Source organism: Protopterus annectens, chromosome 2.part0 (assembly GCF_019279795.1).
Source record: "Protopterus annectens isolate FY-2018-M chromosome 2.part0, PAN1.0, whole genome shotgun sequence".
NCBI lineage: Eukaryota > Metazoa > Chordata > Ceratodontiformes > Protopteridae > Protopterus > Protopterus annectens.
This window is the reverse complement of record NC_056728.1, coordinates 1,299,694,353-1,299,713,268: the sequence shown is the minus strand read 5'-3', so window position 1 is coordinate 1,299,713,268 and position 18,916 is coordinate 1,299,694,353. Positions and strand designations below refer to the sequence as shown.

Genomic DNA, 18,916 nt, shown 5'->3' with positions numbered 1-18,916 from the left:
GGAAGAAGCGGTAGAGGTGGAAAGGCATACACATGAAGGTTTTTCCAACTGAAAGACAGAGCATCCACTTTCCAAGCTGTGTGATGAAACCCCTTTGTGCAATACTTTGGCAGCTGGTGGTTTAGTGGAGAAGCGAACAGATCTATGTCTGGAGTTCCCCATGACACTGTCAGTTTCTGAAATACATGAAGATCCAGTTTCCACTCGTGGGGATCCATGATTTGTCTGCTTAACACATCTGCTAAGGAGTTCTGTGCTCCTGGCAGAAACCTTGCCTGAAGAGTTAGTTGCAAGCTTAGCGCAGTCTCCCATAAAATCATTGCTTGCCTGCATAGAGGATAAGAATGTGTCCCCTTGCTTGTTGATGTACCACATGACAGTTGTGTTGTCTGTTAGAATCAACACCTGCCCTGGAAGAAGTAACTCCTTGAAAGCCATCAATGCAAACTGGACTGCTAACATCTCCTTCATGTTGATATGTAGATGCTGTAGTCTGGCAGGCCACTTGTCTTGTATCCACTTTCCATTTAGATGAGCTCCCAAGCAATGTCCGAGGCATCTGTCGTTAGAATCTGACTTGCCTCTGGCGGGTCACAGAGAGTCCCTTGTTTAGGTGACATTCCTGAGCCCACCACAAAATTCCTTTTGAATGCAAGGTATTATTTGAATGACAGTGTCCAAATCCTGGCAGTGCTGTGTCCATACATTTTTGAGATACCACTGTAGCTTCCTCATATGCAGTTTGGCATTGGGAAGCACCAGAATACAAGATGCCATGAACCCTAATGCTTGAAGGACTGTCCTTGCAGTCAGCACGGACTGATGAGATAGTTGATGGAAGTAAAGTGACAGACTCTTTTGTTTGTCCGGGGTTAAAAAGGCCATCTGGGCTGCTGTATTCAGTCTTACACCCAGAAAGCACATGTCTTGAGAGGGTACTAGACTGGACTTTATTTCGTTCACAGAATACCCCAGGCATCTTAGCACTGCTATAACATATTCCAGATGCTGTAGAAGGTCTTCCTTTTCTTGAGCCAGAATCAGGCAGTCGTCCAAGTAAGGATAGATTTGAATTCCTTGAAGCCTGAAGTAAGCTATCACTGGAGCCAGAACCTTTGTGAATACTCTGTAGATAAGCCAAAGGGCAATGCAGAGAACTGATAATGAGAATTTCCAGCTCGAAACCGCAGATACTTTCTGCAACTTAGCCTTATAGGCACATGAAGGTAAGCTTCCTTGAGATCTAAAGTTACCATCCAGTGATCTTTGCCCAGCAGAGGTAAAAGCTGTTGTAACGTCAACATCTTGAACTTGGGAATGTCCAAAAACGTGTTGAGGAGAGATAAATCCAAAATTGGTCTCCACGTGTTCCCCTTCTTTGGTACAAGGAACAGGCGAGAATAAAATCCTAGGCCCCTCTCTGACACAGGGACTGGCTGAATGGCCCCTATGTGAAGTAACTGTAAAACTTGCTTGTGAGCCTCTTTTCTTTGTAGAGGAGGAACGTCTGGCATGCCTTTGAAAGGGGCATTGTATGGAAATAAAATCTGTAACCGTGGTGAATGATATCCAACACCCATTTGTCTTGAGTAATTAAATCCCAATTTTCTTTGAAAAGAGACAGTCTTCCCCAAAGGAGCTGCCAGGCGAGAATCTGCTGGCAGCTGAAAACAGGTCATTGGGTCTGTTTACGAAAGGACTGACCCCTGCCCTCACCAGAAGTCTGAGCAGGTGAACTCCTGTTCTAGGCCTAAAGAACTTTGAGCCCTGCCCCTACCACGTCTAGACCTACCCCTAGACTGAGAATCATAAGCAGGATATGTCCACCCCTTAGCAGGCCAATTTCTACTAAACTTTGGTGGCTGCACCTGCAAAAAATCTTTAACAGTTTGCATAGACTTAGCTTTGTCCTCCATTTTCTTTAAAACAGCTTCCACAGGCGAACCAAACAACACATCAGACTGTAAAGGAGCATCCAAAATCCTTGTCTTAACATGCTCAGCTAAATTCTGATCCTTCAACCAGGCATGCCTGCGAAGAACCGAGCTGGTAGCAGCCACCCTCGAGGAGGCCTGTACAGCATCAAAACCACATTGCAAAGAATGCTTACCCACTTGTTCGGACACATGAACCAAATCCAGCAACTCTTTACACTCAATACCTTCCGCCAAAGCATCCACCTTAGATTTCAATTGTGAAAGAAGGTAATTCTGATATTTTAACATGTGAAACTGACAATTCAAAGCTCTCATGGCTAGAGTGGAAGAAGTATACACTTTCTTTCCCCACCTATCCAAAGCCCTCGCCTCTTTATCAGTGGGGACAGGATTTTTAACCACAGAAGCTTTTACACCTTAGGCCCCTGGGAAATAGTTTCTGGGTCCGCCCTAGGACTCTTAAACAAATATTTATGAGCTTGGGCACCCTATAATACCTATCAGGCTTAACAGGAGCAGGAGGCAAAGAGTCAGGGTTCAGGAAGCCTCTGCAAAACATCTTCCACCACATTCAACACAGGAGGAATAGCTAAAGGCCTATGCTGGGGTAAAACAAGAACTCCCTAAGCCTTTTCCTGGAGTCAGAGTAATCCTGGCCTTCCCATTTAAAGTGCTCCCTCATGGAATGCAAAGTCTCTGAAAATGAGAAATCCTCAGGTGGAGACGCTGTAGGAGTGGAATCATCCACATCAGAATCAGAATAGGTAGGATACTCCTGCAAATCTTCCACAGAAGATTCTGAAGCCTCAGAACACTGTTCAAAACTCTCAAACTCAGGTTCCACCCTGGGCCTCTTATCAGGCGGGGGCATAGAACCCCTAATCATAGTAATCAAATCTTCTGCCATCTTAAGCATATGTTTCTTAGGCACAGAACCTGAAATGGTAGGAGAAGCCCCCACTGAAGCTGAAGTAGGCCTACCTCTCATAGAAGTTTTGGCAACAGAAGGAGAGGCCCTAAGTACCTTGGGAAGAGAGGGAAGAACAGTCACCTGAGAAGCCCCCTCAGCCTGGCCTACCTCCTGAGAAGGCACATCCTGTAAGAGTATAGTTTCTGCCTGGGACTCCATGGAAACTCCTGGCAAAACCTCCGGCTCCACTGAGCCTTCCAAGGAACCGACGTCCGGGACTGACGGATCCTCAACGCTAGGCTTTACTGTTTTATCCTTGCGCTTCTTGGAGGAACGCGAGCATCCGACGGCATTTTATAATTGCAACGCTTCCCAAACACTAACCTGGCACAGTCTAACCTCCTCTTAATAGTGCGTTTGTTAAACCTAGCACAAGAGCGGCAACCAACAACGTCGTGCTCAGGCCCTAAACAAGGTATACACAAGGTATGATAATCCCTATGAGGTATCTGTTTCCCACAAGAAATACAGTTATTCACTTTTTCTGACATCCGGTAAAATACTGAGGCAAGAAAAACCAAAATGTTCCCCAACGGGTAGCGGGGGGCAGCCAACTCTGTTTCGGTCTGAAACTCCGGTTTGAAATATTTCAACGCCAACCTGCACTCGCAAAACTGCTTCTGCATCGGACCATGCGGCAAAAAAGACTGAGGATATGACGTCGGTCATGCGCATTAGTACCCTGACGTACTGACGTCAGTCTAATGCGCCCTGACCGACGTCAGCCTTATACTCTGGTATTCGGGCCGACTGGGACGCGGACTATACCCGATAGTCAGGACTGCAGCAATGGAAGACGAAGAACATCTGTACTCTGCTTTGGAAGACTATTCTTACAACAAGGAAAACAATATCTAACTCATATAAAATGATAGGTGAAATCAAATTTCAGAAGGACCTACTTTTCTCTAACTACTGGAGAAAATTAAAACCATCCATAGATGACCAGTAAATAAGTCATGCAATCAAACTAACACTGAAAAGTATACCCCTTAAAAAACTGTCATACACGCAGCTCATGATAAATAATAATGCATATTTCACACCCACAATACTCCACAAATTCAATGCATCCAAATCACCATACTGCCCATACTGTAAGGACCAGGTAGCAGACCTAATGCATATATTTTAGAGTTGCAAATGTGTGTACAAACTCTGGAATTCCCTCAAAATACAACTGCAAAAAATGGGATATCAAACTTCAACTCTAAGATGGGAATTTACCTTTCTACATATTCGCCCATCAAACATATCAGGAAAACAAACGAATATACTTATAATAATTTTCTTACTAATGAAACTATACATAGCTCTCAAATGGTTAGACCCTACAAATATATCTTGGGAGGGATTCAAAAAAATAGCTATAAAACATCTTTTAGCCCATAAAATGGATAAAAGAAACAAATATATGAAAGCCCGAGAAATTTGGGAACAAACCATTAACAACATATTAGCATAAAACATCATACATACTACATAGTACTTACAAGGTACAAAGGAATCTAGAAATATACACACAATCACACATTCAAACTATGGACTTGAAATCCTTATTGTATGTGCTGTTTTTATAACAACAAAATTGAATGAGAAAGCATCTTTGTATATAGTGTAAATAGATATGTTTTATGACCTACATATATAGACTACAATGCATAACACTCACTAATGGTCATGCTGTAAGAATGGAAATGATTGTGTTTTATATAAATGAAAAAACTAAAATAAAAATTATTGAAAAAAAAAAAAGAAATCCAGCGAAAAATACAGACTTCCCGGTATTACACAGTACAGACACAGAAGATTCAAAAAATGCATTACTGTATCCTTTGGGAAGTCACCTACCTCTTGGAACAACTACACTGATAATACTCCCCTAAGAGATGACCTACTTGTTTTGGATTTGGAAACATATGTGGACAGTGACCTAACTTTTGACCAACATGTGACCATTGCTGTAATGTTTCTATACTGCATACCTTATAAATAAAGGGAGTGTGTCTAGATCTAGGGATGTCACTGTTCCTCTTTACTTGGCCCTCATTACATCAGTCATTGAATATAATGCCCTTTTTTGGCATGTATCTCTCCAGACACATGCACCAACTGCAACCACCACAGATATATCTTACTAAAAGGATACAAGGCCTAAATAACATGTCCCACATGGACTGACTCAAAGCTCTGTCACTATACTCGGTATCTTACAGACTGCTAAGAGGTGACCTGCGTCTGGCAGACAAGGCATCCACTGACCCATTATTGGTAGATTTACTGCACATCAGCAAGTCAGATGGCATCAGAATACTTGGTCTAGGGACTGAAACCTCTTCTGCAACATCAACAGAATGGTTTGGAGTGACAGGTGTATCTCAGAGAGGGTACAGCTACTCTGGAACAGACTCCCCATTCACATAAAATAAAGTTCATCCCTGTCCATGTTCAAGCATAACTATGAATGGGAAACAGGAAAAATTACTCCGGGACTACCCTCATTTACTACTAATACACATAGGCCTCTCATAAATGCTTTATCCCATGCATGGGTCCATTCAAATTATCTGTGGTATGATCCCAGTTATTCTCATTAGGAGTAATATAGAATTATTAATCATGGGATGGATAAGGCCAACTTATAACCAAATGAGATAGGTTAATTTGAGCACAAAAAGGAAAATTGGCTAGGTTTAAAACAGCCTGCAAGGGCAGCTAGTCTAGTACTTACCTATGATCCTATAAGTGTGAGACAGATGGGGCTGCTGTTTGAGGTACCAGGTTGCAGGGGTACCAATGACAGAAAAAGCTATATTTTCTAATTAAAAAATATATATTTTTAAGTTCTCCATTTGAGAAATTTAGAGACTCGCAGTTCTGGCAACTTTCTCTCTCTCTCTCTCTGTAGTGCTGATACAGACAGAGAGAGAGACTGAAAGAGATGCGATGGTATGCAACAGCTTGACAACAAGGATCTCCCTCCTCTGTTGATGTAAAATACAATGATATATATGAACACTCAGGACTCTATAACAGAACAGGGCATTGTTGGCTGTGGAGAGTAAAGACTGAACAATAAAACAAAATTATAATCTGTTTACCAGTTAATAAAGGGGAATAGCAATGAGTACCCCATTTTGGGTGTGTTATAAAACAATGGGCTATGTTTCAATAAAGGGATGACGTTATCATGAACATACTAACAAATTGATTGAAATTGCATTTGAAAACTGAAATGAAAGGAAAAGAGGAGAAGAGCTACACTACGTAGACAAGATGTGAAAAACTGGAACAACTGCAAGGAGAGGTTCTACAGGTTTCTGATCAGAAAGACTATAGAGGAAACTATGAGAAGGGAAAATTACATGTTAAAGAAATATAAGAAGGGAAAATTACATTTTAAAGAAAAATTTGGTTTCAATGCAATTTGAAGAAAAAATAAGAATATTATATGTGGGACGTAAACCGGGTCTATATTAGAACATCGAAGTTTCAGGTCTTCGAATGTTCTAATATCGACACCTAGTAACCGAAAACCGGTAAGACCGAAAATTTAGAACATCGAATTTTTTCCTAGGGAAAAAATACACACAACACAAACACACCAAACAAACAGCAATCCACACACATACACCTAAAATCTTACATCTAAACCTACACTAAACTGTACATACACCACTATCTACCCACTTACCTTAACCCAAACCCTAACCGTAAGGTCCGTAACTATCGCACACACACCTCACCCGAGCCCTAACCCTAACTCACCTATCCCACCCTAACCCTCCCGTCCAAACATTCACACACTTACCTGCGCCCTAACCCTAACTCACCTATCCCACCCCAACCCTCACGTCCACACAATCGCACACTAACCTTAACCCGTCCGTAACTTTCCACTGCAGAGCTGAAAATAGCGAAGCGACAGGAACGGACAACCAAATTCTTTCCCTAGGAAAGAATTTGGTTATCTAAAACTTCGCTATTTTCAGCTTTCGGATACTAGGTGTCGATATTAGAACATTCGAAGACCTGAAACTTCGATGTTCTAATATAGACCCCATAAACCAATACATTTGCCAAGAAAAAAAAATGTGAAGAAAGTGAAACTTCGGAAACCAAAGAGAAATGTTTTGTCTAAGAAAAGATTTAATAAGCAAAAATATTCATCTTTTCTGTAAATTGCTAAATAAAGAAATTGGGGAAAGGCTGAATACTAAATGAAAGACAGAATAAAAATGAAGATAACATTTTTGGTAAGTGATTGAGGTGTGAAACATCACATGGCATACTAACTAAAGTTGTGAAACTGATCAACATAAACAAAAAAATGTGTTTTGTGACAAAAGGAAAAAGGATGTTTAGAAGTTTTAGGGAAGAAAATTTGTGGTGTTAATTTGTAATTAGAAGTAAAAAAAAAAAAGATAAAAAAAAAAAAAAAAAAAAAAAGATTTACGGCAAGGAGAATGGTGGTGCATACTCTTAAAAATTTGCAAACGCATGACATAATGATAAAATATGACAAAAAGTTAAATGCGGTGTGTGTGTGTGTGTATATATATATATATATATATATATTCCTTTGTTAAAACACATTTTTGAAAATAAAAATATGTTATTATATAAAATAAAAATGCCACTATAATTTGGAGGGTGTAATGTAAAGGTAGTAGATGGGATTCATAATAGAAACATATATAAAATAAATAAAATCAAGACATCTATTATAATTATGAATTTCAAGTCATAATAATAGACACGAGTCAGTCAATGATTACAAATGTCAAATGCAGATGTTAGCCCAGAAAATGTATGGAAAGTACTGGGGTACTTGTTTTATTTATTTCAAAAATTAAATGTAAATATTAGACATGACCAAATGTCAACTAGGACATCATTTTAGGGGTACTATGTAATGAGCAGGGGACCCAAGAAGTGCTAATGTCTTGTGTTAACTTAGTAAAATTAGTTAATCCCAGGAAATCATAAGCATATGAAATGGCTAGGCAGATCAGTCAATAACAATAACTTAAAAGATTTAATGCATGAATTTAAGGATTATGGTGCTTACACCCAGCAAGATGACCCTTGACATCATTTTGTAGGAATCATGAACATTTAGGACATAAAATAGTAGTAGCAGAAAAAGACTATTATGAGTGCTACCATCAGTATACGAGTAACTTTCTCTCTCTCTCTCTATATATATATATATATATATATATATATATATATATATATATATATATATATATATATATACACATCAGGACTATACAAAGAAGTGTCCTAAATTTACAATGCAATATGATGGGTGCCAATCTACAGACATGTTCACTAAAGAAAGACTATGTCAATGCAGTATGCTTTTGGCTTAGCATTTAACTTTGGCATACAGGATATGAAAGTTATGGGTACTTATCATAATGAAAGATCTGTAAGAAGAGGTCCACCAGCCCCTGGTTAGGACAGGTGCTCCTGGTATCATTATGAATACCAGGTAAAACTTTTCCAGACTGCCAACTTCTCTCCCTGTCCCACAATACACCAGTTCTGCTGCCTTCACCAATTCATCCTATAACAGTTCATCAGAAAAAAAAAAAAGACTTAAAAAGATTAATCCACAAGACCACCCAGCTCTAAATGCAGGGAGAATATATGAGCTGATGAGGAACTCCAGACTTTTTCCCTAGGTTTCACAATCTGTCATCTGATCACAAACAAATGGAAGGAGGTATTCACCATCAGACAGCAGGTAATGGTAAGGTAGGAGCATGAAAACAACCAACATATTTCGTAAGATTATTTCTGGCTGGATTACTGTTACTTTATCAAATAAACAGAAATGTAACTAGCTATTTTTTGTGGGGAAGTAGAGCCTGCGGAAAAAAGACTGTTGCTACTCCTATTAATAATTTGACAGTGCCTATCACAGTCAACTTAATTAAAAATATTACATTAACAGGAGGTGAACAGTTCAAGCAATGGGGCAACCAGTGTGTAAAAGAAGCAGAAATATTTGCAAGAAATCTTTAATTTTGAAACACTGTCAGTCACTTGAACACTGTCAAACAAGTGAAGACATTCTTTAATGAAACTGTTATTCTGGAAGGGCAGTGCATGAATGCATGTTAACAGCAACAAACCAATATATTTTTATTAGAATAAAGTTTTCTAAACCTCATATTTTCAGACAGCTTTAATCCCAGTCAACTGCTGCATGCAGTGCCAAAAAAAGCATAATTTTTTGGAAGCAGGCAGCATGTGTACGGAAGGAACTGAAACGTTTCTGTAATATTTTATGAAAGGAAAAAGTGTAATTCATATTTTAGCTTTCATAATTTTACTACAGTTTCCAAACATATCTAATACAGTTGCTCCTTCATAATATGACAACTTGCATATCACAAGTATGGACACACTAGTACTTCTCAGGAGAATAAAACTGTACATATCAAAATCATGTTAGACTTTCATAAAATCTGAACATCAGCATTTATCCCTTTCTAAAATGGTTGTTTTCAAGCATTTTAGTGTTATGGAAAAATATGATGTGGTTGAGATGCAGCTGTCCCTGCCCACTGTAACTAAATATGCAAGTGAAGTACCATATACATGGAGTACCACATGTCCTATCTTGACAGCATTGTCTTTAAAATGTCAAAATACTTTTGTGAAATAACCCACAGAATAATTGAAGGGCTGCATATTCAATAAATGTGAATGGCTACAAAGGTTTATGAGATTTAGCTTTTAAAAGCATGGGCAAATAACTCGTACTAAGGATGCTAAATGCAGTAAATAGCAAAAATTTTTCTGCATTAATGTGATATAACATTAGAACCACCAGATATTGAGAAATGTGCTGAGAAAACTGATAAGTTATAGCTGGTCCTTCACCTGTGAGCCAACAATACAACTCAAAAACACAGGTACCAAATATAGTTTACGGCTTAATATTAAAATATAATGTCCAGAACATTTTACTATGAAATGCCAAAGTTTCAGAAAAAAAGTTCTGCACAGTTAAACACTACTCATATGTGTAAATGGCCAATGTGATAAAGGCTGAAAATTAAATGAGATTCAATTTCAGAAAGCCTAAAAGCATGTGACTTTTGTTAAAGGTACCAAATTATACATTTCAAAATATGTGCAGACAGCTGGTATAATATCAGAATTAAAACTAATATGCATCTCTCCCTAAAAGTGAATTTTTGGCCATTTTAAATGTTAAACTAAAAGAATGCGAATTTTAAAATATCACACAAAAACTCAAAAATACAACTGCAACCTCATATCTGCACCAAGAAGTAAACAATGCAAGTACATTTTTTAGATAAGTATTGCACTACCCTACTCTGAAAACATCAACAGAAAAATATCAGTTTTAGAAATAGAGATACTGAAAAAAAAAAACCCACAAACAGATCAAAACAATCACTGGGGACTGAAATGCAGAACTATCAAATATTCACTTTAGAACAAGTAACTTTTTTTCTCAAGATGACATTGTTAAAAGCTATTAAAACAAAACTATGTTTACTTGTTTTACAGTAACGTAAACTGCACTGTTGGGACCACTCGGTCACGATCTTAACTATACAGAAAGTAAATGTACACATAGAGCCCATTTCCAAAAGACCTGTTCATAGTGCAAGTCATCTGTACCGGAGTAAGTCACTTACACTGACAGCAGGTGTTTTTGGAATCTGGTCCCTGTAGTAAGCTTATTTATAGACAGGCCTCACACCGAGAGCAACTCTTTTGGAATATGGCCTATAATCTAAACAAAAGCTCAAAACAATAACAGTATCAGTCCAACATAGAACATTTATCAGACCTAAAAACTAAAATTTATGTTGCATCTGAAAGTAATGTTTTCAAGCATGTAAATGATATAGAAAAAAAATAAAAACAAAACATTAAAAATCAAGCCTCTCTACACACATATTCGGAATGTAGCTGCCACAGGCAAATGTGACTTCAATCTAATGTTTTATTCAAAGAATGACACCTCAACACTGCAACATTTCCCACACAACCCACATTACTGGCAGTGATGGCATATGACCAAAGTGCCTTGTTTGAGGCGCAGTCTCATACTTTGTAAGTTTATTTTGCGGGTACAACTAGCTGAGAATAACTTAGAATAAGCCACTGGTAATGTATTGGTCAAACATTTTAATAACCTCAACAGACTGTAAAGTAACTAAACGCTTACCTGGTGGCCTCTTGGTACTTCCTGTCAGAAGAAAATAAGTGGTTGTACTGTGCCTTTTTGGAAGCAGTGTGCTGTGCAGAGTTCAAAAGGGAGTGGAGTATCAGATGTTATCTAGAAGGAGAACAGAAATTCAAAAAGTTTGCTTTAGTTAACAGCAGTGGGATGACAATGTGTCAGTATTTATCACTTGTACTGTGCTCTTTTCCCTTTTGGTAGCCATTTTACTCCCATTACACCCTAATGACTTCAGGTAATCAGAGCCCTGTGCCAGACATCTAATGGTGGTTCATTATTTCTCTTTTAAAAGGTAATAACTGATAAGTGTGAGTCTTGTCCACTGGCATAGATTTTTCTGCTTTTGTCCTCACTAACTCCACTTTACAGTGGAGGTATGCAATGGTTCTAAACACTTAAACCAGTGGAGGCTCCAGCCTCCAGTTTCACGAGCCTTGCTCCTTCACCAGGGTGTAGTCAACCAAAATAAGGTAATTTCTTATAGCCTTTCTGCTAGACAAAGCAATCATGTCACCAGCCTTTAATTCCACACCTCTGATCTGGTATCCCAGCACTTGGGCAATTATTTAAATCCTTACTCTTGGTAAGGACAGCAAATACCTTGTCTGTATACATGGCATCTGGCTAACCTGCTTTTACAGACCAACCGTAGTATCTACAAGTAGCAAAGGTATGAATATTTAATTTAGAGTAGATACTAAAATATCTGCTCCATGGTTAAACATGTAGAAAGAACAGTTTGCTTCAGGTGAGGGGGGGGGGGGTGAAAATGGTTGACTCATCTAACTGCTTTGTTTTGCCAAGAAAGGGGAGTGTTAAGATCTCCTCCTCCCTTCAATAGAAACAGTGGAAAACAATTACACAGCTTTGTTTGTTTGTTTTTTAATCAGCTGCTGTGTTCCTGACATTAGCAGGATTAATTGCACATCTAGGATTGACAAGAACCTGACAGGGTTAACAAAGATTTAAGTGTTTCTATGATATGGCATGCAATTAGTAAAAGACTACAAGAAAATCCTAGTCAAGCTAGAGTTTTTACAGTGAGTCCTTAAAACCTCTTGTAAAAGAGGACAATGGGATATATGCATATGACCAGTTAAGGATATCAGGTGTTTCAGCTATATAGCAGTTCTGAATGCCCATGACTTTTTTCCTTTTTAAGTTTGTTAATGGACAAATTCAAGCCAATAAAGCTAAACCCGCTAGCTGTCGACATGCATATATCCCATAATCCTCTTTTACAAGAGTTTTTAAGGAATCACACAGTGAAAACTCTAGCTTGGCTAGGATTTTCTTGTAGTTTTTTACTAACCGGTTTGGCTGTGTGTCCTGTTTACTCTTTTATTTATATGATATGGCATGCAAGCGGAAACGAATACCGCTTTCGGGTTATTATACAATAGCAATTTCTTTTGGCTTCTCCCGTTAGGGGTTACCACGGTGTATCACCAGTCCACAAACTGATTAGCAGTGGAGTTTATACGGTGTTGAGTTGTCAGCCCGGATCCCAACTTTCACAGAAGGACCACACACACACGCACACACACACTTGCACCTACCTGCATGCCTTTTAAAACTCACTCGACCACAGGGAGGACATGCAGACTCCACAAAGAAGGCATTCCAGCTGAGAATCAAACAGAGAACCTCTTGCTGTGAGGCGACAACACTAACCGCTGCACCACCATGGCCCTTCAATAATGGAACCATACTGTAGGAAGAAAAGAAACCCAAGGATGGAGTTAAACTGTAGGAGAGGGCAGAGTTTTTCTTTAAGGACAGCTTTAAGGGCATAAAGGCTAATATTGTATAATAAGTAAAGGACCTCTAAACGTCTGAGAATATATTACTAAAACGTTAAAGGTGGTAAATTGACCATACAACATATTAAAACTAATTGCATGTATTCATTTGGTGTAAAGGTTGCCATCTGTCAATTATAAATGTTTCCTGGAATCTCCACATGTTAGTATCCTCAAATTCTCCAATTGCAGGTGAAGGCTTTAAGAATAAGGCTTTATGCCATTCTAGGCCTATTAAATCTTTGACCAAGCTGACACCCAACTACAACTGTAGGCAACAGCTGCAGCCTTCCTATCATTGCCTTTGCCTTAAATCTCTGCCCCAGTTTCTGGTACTCAAGAGAATGAAGCAGGGGATGGAACAGATGTTGCCACCATACCAGTTTTGTTATTTACCTAACCATAAACTAAAGTCACTTGTTTTATGCTGCAATCTTGCACTTTTTATGCCTACCTAGAGCAATGAACTAAGCAACAATATTTCTTTAAACTGCATTATCTTCCTTTACTTAAAACACTACTTTCTTATTTTATACTTTCTAGCATCTACATTTCTGCTGACAGGTAGAGCCAGGTTGCAACTCCTCAGTAATACTTAACTCAGCCGGCACTTCTATCTCAACCCTATAACAAGAAATTTCTGACTCCTTGGTAATCATGAACCTTTCAATACAGAACACCCAGCTCCATCTGGTGCCATTTTAAGTGCCCCTCATCAGTCTACTGCTTGTGCAATTCAAGCTCCTGACTAGGACAGTCACCCTGACTTTTCAGCAGCCCTAAAATCTATTTCCGTCCCCTTAATATAGCCCATTCCTTCCCCACTTCTCATTTATCTTTTTTCTTAAGGTCAACCAGTAAGGTGACCCAACAGTACACAGTAAAGGAAATTGGACTAGACACGAAAACACTCAATCATATTCTCCCTTTGCAGATAGATTTTCTTGGCACTTGTTTCCTTTTTGTCTTCATTTTTCTTTCCCGACTTACCCTCAATTCCCACCCAACCCCTCCTCCACTACATATGTAGCCTAGTAACTCCAACCACCATCTGATCCATAACCTTATCACAACACACTACTCCATCCATAACAAATAAACACTCCCAGTCATCCATTAATCTAGCCTTGCCTAAAAACTCCTCATCCTCTCAAAAGATAATTTCACTACCCACAAACAGCTCACCAACCCACTATAATTCCAACAGTATAATTAACCCAGCACAAACATATTCAACAATCATTTTCCCATCACTTTTTCAATCCCTGAAGTTTACTCTCTAACTGAAAATCATTCCCACAATTTTCTTGTGACTTATTTCCACAAACCCCTATAGCTCATTCCCTTCTAACCTCCTATTTATCTCATAAACCATCTTATTTCCTCACCTATCTAAACCTACTACAAACTATAAATCTACTCCACCTTTAACTCAAACCACATTTAGCCTTTACTAACAATGATTCAAGCCCATCTACTTATCTTGCCTCCCCACCCATTTAACCTCCTGTCACTTTCAACGTAAAAACACTTTGGTAACCAACAGCACCAACTCTCAGCTATCTATTACCACTCATCCTTATTTTCCAATAGCTCCTCACCTGTTCACATGATTATTTATTTAAAGAACAACTTGTTATTCACAAACAAATCCATTACTCCAGAACGTATGCCCAAACATAAAATAAAATTAAAGCTAAATTAATTACAACCCACCCTCATTACCTAATAACTAAAAAGCAGTGTAGAGTCATTCATCCAAATCCAGACCTTATCACTCAAAAAGAAACCGTAACCAAACAACAAAATCATCTAGCCATCACTTTTTCAATATCAAACTAAAAGCATAACAAAACTCCAGAATTCCATGCCTGGATTGCACATTGCTTCCCAGATAATACTGTCACTGAAAGATGGCTAAAATGAAACAAAGATTGGAGATACTGCCTCATGTGAGGAAACACAATTAGCAAAACAGAACCCATAAAAAGTTTGTGGTGTTACTATCATTTATAAAAAAAACTCAGCCTCTCCTTACAACCCCAAAAAACAGCACCATCAAAGAATGATAAAATCCTCATTACTACTCAGGCTTAACAACTGCATATGTATAACTGGAATTTGCATAACCCATGGCAACAACACAGGTGTAGCCAAATAATTCCTTCCTTTCTTGGGCCTCAGCAAATATCCAAAAGGAAGGCATTGTACTGGAAGATATGAACATAGACTGGGAGTCAGTAAATAACTCCATCAACGCAGCTATAAATCCATACGGTTTCACCCAGTGTATCACCTCATCAAGTAGGTTTAACAAATATAGTGATAGTGAGGATCCAAATCAGTGGTGGATTTCCTAACACCCCAAACAAAATCATCACCTCAGACTCTCTCCCTGATAACTCAAGTGACTACCTCCATACCTTTGCTATAAGTGATAACATCTCTACTCATAAACGCTACCACTATAATCATGTTAACAACCTAAGCTCTTCCAGGAAGATAAATTCATCTCAGATTTAAAATCAATAAATTAGTACAGATTATACTACAACCTTTACATCATTAATTATCTGTATTCTCTGATTGGGAGATGTGTTTTTAAATTGAGGTATATGCTTGTGATTCTTGAGGATCTGATGAAGCATTTTTATGTGAAAGTGCTTATCCTGTACCTTTATTAAACACGTTTTTATTCAGCTTCATGTGCTTTTTATGCTGTCTGCCCTGGTAGTCATACTGTGTTGTTTTTTTCTTTGTATTATACTACAACTGTCAGTCTCATTATTTAACTTCACGTTTCTCAAAATAATCAATGCACATGCCCCTTAAGAACTAAAAGGGCTAAAGCTAACCTAAATCCATGGCTTACTAAGAATACAAAACAATTAATTGTTGACAGAAAAAAAGGCTTAGAAAATCCAGACTGAATCTAAACACGAGAAACATCACCAAACAAAAAATTAGACCTGACAAAAAAAATTCTTATTACTCAAAACTCCAAACTGCAATAAAAAACAACTCCATACTCTTCTGGTTATTAGTTAATGTTAATCAACTACTGAACCCTGGCTGCATCAAGCAACCAACTGCCTTTGTAAACACCTCCTCCACTCGATTCATTACCCACCTTCATTGAATCAGTAGCCTCACTCTTAAAGCCCCTTCCCTCCTCTAAAACATCTCTACCACCAATCCCTCATTCAACCTCCAAGCTCTCTCTCTCTTTAACACATATTTACCTGAACCATTAAAAATGTATTTTTGAAATCAAGGCCTACTAATCCTAAACCTAACAATCTATGAGAATATCTTATAAAAAAAAAGCAGTTGAGGCTCTGGAATACCCTGTTTATATCTAAATAAAACAAACCATTAAAGAAAGCTACATCCCAGATTCCAGGAACAAAGTCTTATATCTTGTATCTTACCTTTACATAAAGGTAGCAACTCCACTGAGGTATCCGATTATATAGCCATAGCCATTCTACCTCCACTAACAAAAATCACAGGGAAAATAGGCCCATTCATACCTGCTTATCTTCATCATCATTCAAAATAATTGACTGAAACCACACAACATACTTTTTGCACTCACCATAGTACTATTACCATACTCCTCAACACTGCAGTATTTCTCGACCTCTCTGAAGCTTTCAACACTGTTTCACACTGAAAACTAATCCTAAAACTGTTCTCCCTTTGTCTTCATTCCACAACCCTTGCCTGGTTTGACAGCAGCATATTCAACAGAAAGCAGGCTGTCAAATGGCAAATAACCTTTCACCCTTTCTCCCTATTATCAGCTAGTGATTCACAAGGATTTATACTCAAACCCTCTACTTTTCAATATGCTTGCAAATGACCTTCACTCAGCTAGCAAGCATGCAATAACCATCCAGTGTGCAGATGACTGTACTCTACTCATCTGTGCCATCAAAAGTATGGTAAAAATCGCAAAAGTCAAAACTCAGTAATCTCTCATGTCTACTGGCTGACTCACAATTACTCCTATACCCCCAAAAAACCCAAATTCATCATATTCACACCAAAACAACTCTCTTTACAAATGTCTCTCTTTATCCTAACCTCAACAAACGCCAGACATGAACTAGTTACCTTTGCAATACTTCCAGGAGTTATCATAGATGAAAACAGGAAATTTGACTACCACACTACAGAAGCAGTAAAAAAGACCCATCAGAAATTTGGTACCATTTCCCGACAAATGATGCAAAAAATACATTGCATCGACCTTCCCATGACCAACTTTACTACACGCATCTCCAATATCTGTTAATCTACAAACAGCACAAGTAAACGGTACTGTAACAAAATAGCTAAATTTGCTTCAGATATGCCCTATAGAACCTCACCACTGTGAAGCTCACAAGCAACTCCGCTAGCCCAAATTATCATACCAGTTAACCATAGTTCATATCCTCATCTAAAACCTGGTAAATGCCGTAGTGTATGTCAATTTTTGTACCACTAGCAACCAAACCAAGCTCATCAATTTACAGACAAATCCCTACTAGCAATAACAAAATCTAATAACTCCACTGGGGATGCTCTGTGCTCCTTGGATGTCTCAAAAACCTGGAATTATATCCCCTTCATACTCAAAGAAATTAGAAACATCACATCATTCAAGGCTGAACAAAAATTTTACCTCTTGGACTCCTGGTTTTGCTCATGTTAAAATGCTGGCTATCTTACCACCTACAATCCTGACAAACCTGACCGCCTACAAATCCACATCTCTCCCTATGATATACTTCCCACCTCCCTGTCTAGCCAGTTTCTTTCTACATAATTATTCCCTCATTACATTCTTACTCTCAGGTCCTTCCCACTTTAACCAATTTTCTGAACGGACTACACTTTTACTCTTCATATCCGATATCCTACACTATTATTATCTAACAGGAGTAAATATTTAATATTTCCATTGTACTGCATACAGTCATTACACCTCTGTTTTAAGCTATGCAAATTGCTTTTGTCCTACCCAATATACTTCCAAATTACTACTGCACAAAAAAAATGGGAAATCTTAGGTAGAAATCCACAAACACAATGTATGTATGATAAGTGCTTTCGTTCCTTTAGTACAAGTAGTGGAACTTCATCTTCTGAGTTATTGCAAAATTGTTGACACATTTTAACTATTATGTTCTGGGGCTTCTCCTCAATGACGTACACTGAAAAGGGTCAGAATATTGCCCAGTGGACTATCCCAGTTAACTAATACAATAAATAAATTGCAAAATCAATTTAAGAACTGATATTTACACAAGACCAAACAGCTAGCACTATTAAACAGTCAAAACACATCTACGACTTTTTTGACTGCCTGGACTTAAGCTATCTTAAAACCAGCAATATGGCATATAATTTGCATTTGTTTTTTTACAAATCAATATATTCTTAAGTATTTTTATACTATGTAAAAACGTAATGTTACAACTCATTTGTACATCACATAGCTGATAAACTGTATGTAATTAGTACATTAACAACCTATGCATATTCACATCAAGCACATGGATATGGAAACAGCACCTACAGTTTTAAAACACAGTGCTCAAGTATGCATCTAATCTGGGCAAATATGTGCAAAAAAAAAAAAAAATGCAGAACAATGCATCCAAGAGTGCTGACTTAGTCTCATTAAGCAATCAACAGACATTATTAATATACAGTGCTTACTGTAAACAAACACAATTTTGTGATTCTTTAACTTCTACAATTTGCCAAGAGCTGTAGCGCAAGTAAAACTGCACACAAGAAGCATGTACTACAGGATTCTCACACAATAGATGTACAGAATATTCTGTACGATCATGTAAGTATGCTTATATTATCCACCAAAATAATGCCACATCCAACTTAAGTGAGAAGCTTCCAGCTATGCACCACAAGTTGTGCTAAATAAACTTTAAATGTATTCCAACAGGATGGCTCT

General features: G+C 38.1%; 1 protein-coding gene across 7 annotated transcripts in view; it reads right to left on the bottom strand.

The window, feature by feature from the left end:
• Positions 1–18,916, bottom strand: part of LOC122793454 (amyloid-beta A4 precursor protein-binding family B member 2-like) — a 1,559,346-nt gene that overhangs the window by 1,207,702 nt on the left and 332,728 nt on the right. For all 7 annotated transcript variants that reach the window (XM_044061473.1, XM_044061470.1, XM_044061469.1 and 4 more), the window contains exon 2: positions 11,132–11,242. The gene's annotated coding sequence lies outside the window, so the exon portion shown is untranslated. The remainder of the gene's footprint in view (positions 1–11,131; positions 11,243–18,916) is intronic.